Source organism: Electrona antarctica (genome assembly GCF_951216825.1).
Source record: "Electrona antarctica genome assembly, chromosome: 5".
Taxonomy (NCBI): domain Eukaryota; kingdom Metazoa; phylum Chordata; class Actinopteri; order Myctophiformes; family Myctophidae; genus Electrona; species Electrona antarctica.
In genome coordinates this window covers 40,265,488-40,271,923 of record NC_136810.1, presented here as the reverse complement: position 1 = coordinate 40,271,923, position 6,436 = coordinate 40,265,488, and positions in this window count along the sequence as shown.

The window sequence follows — 6,436 nt, the reverse complement described above, 5'->3', positions numbered from 1 at the left end:
GGCAGCTCATCTGGAGGGGGGGTGGGTTTGGACTTGGTGGACAAGCAGATGGTGCCTCGGTTTCCATCACTGTTGGCTCTTAAGGATTATGAATATGTGTATGCTCCGCAACAAAAGTGTTCGCCGTTAGCCATCGATCTGTAAGAGTTAATCATTGCCCTTCTCTTTTGACTATCTGTGACTGATATGCAAAGGCTTTTTCACGGTTACTCACACTGGTGGCAGTCAAAGTCATGACCACATTCTATGTGTTTGAGTATGCTCTAATTTTCTTCCGTACTTGCATTGATATCCGATCACTGTTCTCTGCTGTCATAGACCGAAATGGACTCTGCTCCAACACACGTCAGACCATGTAGCAAAACACATGTCATCATCACCAAGGATTGTACAGTTGTTGATATTTCAATAAACTGTTTTTATATTAAAAAAGAAACTATCTTTTTGACTGAATTTCTGTGGTGCCGCACAGGTGTGGCTTGGAAAGGCTGACATTTTGGCTGTAGACTGACAGATTAAAGTTGCCGTGTTCTCTTCTCAGAGTGAGGAAACATGTGGAGGAGACATGTGGAAACAAGCTGTGGGGTTTTAGTCTTCCTGTAATGACTGTAAGGGCAAGCCATGTTTGTGTTTGTGTGGTTGTCCACTGAATGAATATGTTCATCCTTACTTTGCTCTTCTGAAACGGCAACCAGGGAAGGCTCTCGCACTCCTCATGCTCTCCGTACAGATGTACATTAAATGGAACTACAACGGGAAATGGATGCAAGTACGTCCAGATAGTAGTTGACAACTGCCCTGTGAGGACCCAGGAAGGAATTCTGGAGGAAGTCCTTATGTTGGAAGCAGTAAAGGATCACAGATAGCAATGGCTTTATGAACTGACAGAGCATCCCGTTAATATTTGAGGTATGAACTTGGATCAAGTGGGCAGTGCCCTGTGCACTTGTGGTTGATTCTGTTACTATTTTTATTCTGTCTGTATGTTGTGTGGTCATATTGCAATTGAACAGTGATACAATAAGCCGGGGCTGTATGCGGTGCCACTTCAGGTGCGTGACGCAAACCCTTTGCTCTCCAGCCCTCTTGAGTGGTCTTTTGGCAGTTGAGTGCTTTTGGGGTGGGTTGAGATGAATGGCCCTGTCCCTCCAGCCTCCACTCCAAAGTCTGAGGCTCTTAGGACTCTGTCCCTGAAGCTGCGAGCCCCTCACACGGCCCGGGCCACCACTTCAGAGATGTTGTTGTTGGATTATAAAAGCAAGGCCGGATGCTTTCAGCGTGGAGCCAACCACGGTGCTCCGCTCTCACGGGCTCATTTGTTACAGGCTATAGTCTTTCTTTTCCCACATCCCTGAAGTGTGCACTTCCTGAGAGCGTTTGTAAGGCCGAGCTCCTTGCTCGAGCCTGAATTTTTTTCCTCTTCACTTAATCAAACACTGGAATATCTGGAGATGAAAGGTTGTGGCTCTCGGGGTCTGTCGCTGAACACTGAGGGGTCATTGTCTCGCCTTCCGCTCATCCACCTCTCAGTGGAGAGCTTTCAGCAGGTTCTCATGTGAAAGGCCTGGCGCTGCCCTGGCTCTATTTAGGGGTGACTACAGCGCCAGCATAAGATGCTAGAGTGGCCTAAGTGTTTTACAGCAGCTCTGAACATAAGAACCTAACCCGTTCCTCTAATTCTGCTTAGACTGCTTGAGCAAGACTCAAAAGACATTACAGAGGATCAGGGGTTCCATATAATGCCAAAATGTAGGGGTGAGCGCATCCACCCCCCCCCCCCCCCCCCCCCCCTGACTCAATAGGCTTTCTTAGTTTTAGCTGCCAGGCATTGATCTCAGTCCACCAGAAGTCTGGCTGGTTCATTTTGGCTGGTATACTGTGTTTCACTCCCCCATCCATCAAATGGAGAATCAGGGCCTTTTTTTTCCTTTTTTTCAATGGCAAAGGGACTGGCACCATGCTGAAATGCAGAATAATAATCCCCTAATCACCTGAGCATTGCCAGTGCTGGGTTTTATCTGCAATGGATGTGAAAGCCCCCAGTGCCGAGTGATTACAGCGTTTGATCTGGGTAATAATGTCTTTACTGTTGCCCTGCCTAGGGCCTGAAGGCAGTGCTGCTCTAATCCACAGTGCATTCTAGTGGAATCGCATTACACAAAGACCACCAGGGCTCTCCTCCGGAGGGGAGGGGAGGAGTGGGGTGGTGCGGGTTAAGGGAGGAGGTTGCCATGGAAACGAGTTTTTCCTCTCCCTTTCTTTCTCTCACATGCACACACGCTCGCTCTCTCTCTCTCTCTCTCTCTCCTGGGAGAGATAAGCAGAGGACAGGTTCTATGTTTACTTTCCACGGGCCCTCCAATCCCCAAGCAAGCTGAGCCCCGATAACACGGGGGCCTGTACACCCACCGACCACCGCTGGCAGATAAGCACCCCAGCAGAGCAGTCATCACCCTCCAACCAGCATGAGCAAACCTGGGAGTCCTGGATTCATTTGGATTAGGCTGGATTGCAGCTTGCTTCTGACTCCGCCTTCGTTGCTGTTGCTGCTGTTGCTATTGTGCTCAGACTACTGATGTCCACAAGACCTTTTACATTAGAGCTTGATGTCGCAGTTCACCCTTGTCGAGTCTCTGAGCTTAGTCAGAGGACACAGGTACGGTAATAGAATGGCTGCCATTTTAGATATTGAGGTCAAGGAACTATCTGTGGCAGGCAGGTTTGTCTCTCCACAAATGGGGAGGTGAGAAGGAAGGGTGCTTGAAGGCTGACAAAGCACCATTCCTCAAGATCTCCCCACACATCATCAGGATGTGTTGTTTCACCGCGTGCTTCCTGTGTATGCCTTTTCGGTATTGCCTGTTTTCTATGGATAAATTTAGAAAGTCAACTCACCGTCAGGACCTTCCTTTGTGTCCATTCCAAATATCTGCAGAAGACTCCAGTAATTCAATATCAACAGTAATTAGATTATTGTGATACTTACGTCCTGAGAAAGAAGAAGCCTGCTCTTTGATGTCAAGATCAAGACAACTACAAGAACTCTTATTATATGCATTATGCTAACATGTTAATTATATTTCCACACAAGTTCTTTGATTTAAGCACAGCTGGAGGTGTAAAAGCTACACGACTAATTAGGAAAGGAAATGGTGGTATTGTGCTCAAGTGGTTGGAGCTGGAATCCCTTGGCCGCTTCCTCTGCCTGTGTTTACTCTAGATGTATTTTTATTTTCACTATTTTACTATAAATAAACTTCCTTAAGTGGATCTGGGCCAAGAATCTTCATAGGTTACTTTCTTGCCATAGATTGCTAAGTGGGACAATATGACTAAACACCTGAGAGATATAATTATTACTCGATTAACCCAAGTTGGCTTAGTGTCTCTTGCTTTTATTTGCTGTAACAGTGGACATTTCTCTTTCTTCAGTGAGGTTTTTTTTTTTTTACTTTTTTTTTTTTTTTTTTTTACTTTTTATGGTGTAGCCTCCAGTGGTCATCACTAGAGTATGGTGGAAAGTGCATGCTGAGAGGGGTGCACTTTGATCACAAAATTGCCCATACTTGTCGCTTGGCTTTTTTTAAGAGAGCTCTTGAACCCAGAGGTGGATGGAGTAGCTGTGTGATGTCTATCCTGGAGTGCTGTGCAAATATACTGAAAACTAAAGTGGCATCCTTGAAACCGAAATATATGCGCTTGGAACAGTGATGCCCAATGGATCTCAAGCAAAGAAGCACTCACACCTTTGATCTTCTAAAATATAGTTGTTCATTGTTCATTACTAGTGTTTTTTGTACCCAAAAAATACATTTTTGTCATGAGTCATATGTTTGGGTATGCTTCTGTAATAACGAAATTGAAGGAAACCTATAAATATACAGGGCACTGCAAATTGCACATGAAATATGATTCCCCCCCACCCCACCCCAGCATTTTGTGTTTTCTGGCTAAGACACCAAAAAGCTGCATTTCCAGTCCTACTTGGTTCATTGGAGCATCTGTCATTCACAGTACTCCCACTGTGCCTGACAAAAGCAGAGCCATGTTAGATTGAAAAGACAGAGGAGCAATCTTTCAAATGGATCTCTTTTCGAAAATATATTATGACATAATCATGTTTTCTCCCCTAAAGGCCCAGGAGAGGCCTGCCTGTCAGATTGCAGCCTTCTCTCGGCTGCCTGGCCTGAGCAGGAACAGCAGTTGTGTGTTAATAGAACCCAGAGGCACTCTGAAACCTTAGCCCATTCTGCTTTCCGCTCTCAGCCAGGAGATTAAAGTCAGGGAAACATTACAGGAGGCTGGATAATTGCCCCTGTGTCTCCAGCAGACAAAAGGCAACGCTCCGGCAATTCCCTCGGTAAATCGTCAAGAGAGGCTCAAGGATGCTTCAAGGCTGCAGCAAATTGTACAGTCCTGTCTAACAAACTACCAATCTCTGGATATTACGAGGCTCCCGTATATCCTCAGCCGTAATGACAGCTTGCACTGCCATAATGGAGTGCAGGCACAAGATAGTTTCTGTGAACGCGCTTCCAATAGAAAAATTACCGCCTTGGTTCCCAGACTGCGTTTTCCTTTCCTTTATTTTTTCCACCCCACCCCCATGCTCTGATTTGTATTTTGATTTATTCTGCTATCATTTTTATTTTCGTTGTTATTCAGAGCTGAGTACTGGCTGCTGCCACCAACAGATGATTGCAACCTTTACTCCTGAGGGCCACTTGATCCCCCGACTGGGGAAAAAAAACATGTGCGAGCAGTTAATGAGTTGCCATCCATGCCTAGTGTTAAGGGCATCTACAAATTAACAGAGGCTTTTGTCATGGCTCCCCTCCTCTCTCCCCTCACTCAACCCCTCCTCCCTCACCTCCTATCTCCTTGTCCTTTTTCCCTCCCCCTCTCCTCCTGCTCTTCAATTTCCTCCCTCTCTACCTGTCTGCTTCACGCTCCAGTGGCTGTGGCGAGAGCGGCACTGTCTGGCTCCGATCGGCATCTCTGAGCGGCACTCATTGTCATAGCACGGTTTTCATGTGTAGAATTAGCCATTTAATGAGAACAAAAGAAATTAATTGCTGGTTTAAGCCTAATGAGACGTCTGCGAAATTAACGGGCCCCGTCAATAGAAACAAATAAAAATGGCTCGGCTTGTTGTTGAGAAGCATCACTCTGACAAAGCTTTTGACACAATGATGAATAGCGGGTCAGCAGAGACCATCTGTGCTTTCTTAAAAACCCTGCAGGAGGGGGGGTGGAATGTGCCCTGGCTCGAAGAGATGACGATAAAAGGGAGAGAGGAAAGAGGCAGAGAGGGGAAAGAGGGAGGGAGGGATGGGGAGAAAGAGCAGAGAGAAAGCGGGAGCAATATAAGCTGAGAAAAACCCAAATTCACCAGCTTTATTCATCGCCCTTCAGCGTGATACCGCTGTCTAACCATGGTTACAAAGGAAATAAAAAAACACGAGTATTAGCATGTGAAAGGCACCAGGGCTCTGACTATGCATCCAGAAAGCCAAAGAGCTCTGATTTCGAGGGATATTTAACCTCCATTCAGATGGCAACAAAGGCCTGGCTGTCGCACTGAGAGCAGCGGTTCAGCCTGATTGGGGCTGGAGGGGGAAGGGGAGGGGGAGGCGGAGGCAGGATCACAGACCTCATTTGTTCCCCCTCTTTACTTTAGCCTGTCTCTATTCCCGGTGAAGAGCAGCGTTTCCTCTCTATAACTCCTCCTCCTCCTCTCCCGAGTTGTAAATGTATGACCTGAGAACTAAATTGGATGGGAAGGAGGGAGCACGGAGAGGCGTAATACATCTCTATGATGCTGCGTGACCTTTATTTACTGTGCGTTGAGCAATATCATTATTCACATTGTGTCTCTTCTGCCTCCAAACTACCCTCCCCCCTTTTAATGGACATGGTGGACGTGACAGGGGTGGTTATCTGCGTGCGTGTCCTCAGCCCATGCTCCGTGGCCACCCAGCAGGCCCATCCCAGCAGGCCCAGCCCAGCCCGGCCCAGCCCGGCCCGGGCCAGCCTGTTTGTGTATCATGGAGAAACTGTTTGCTTTCCGGCGTTGATCAAATAAACAGGGCCATGTCTTCTGGGGAAGGCTGGAGGCTGGAGGAGTGGTGTCTCAGTGTTGTTTAGCTTTCTGGGTGGAGATAAGGAATTGTTTGATGGGGTGGAGGGGAACGAGAGCGATTTAGGTCAGCTAATCTGATTTACAGAGAGATGGTCTGGCTGTTGCAGGGAGCAGTAATTACATAGAGGGATTAGAAGCAGCAACCCCCACCCAATCCCCCGCCCCCCCCTGCTTACACACACGCACGCCTGCATGTACACACACACACACACACACACACACACACACACAGTTCCCACCCTGCAGAGAGAGAGGCGGGTGGATGCTTTGGGGCTGAGAATTGGTCTAGTATGT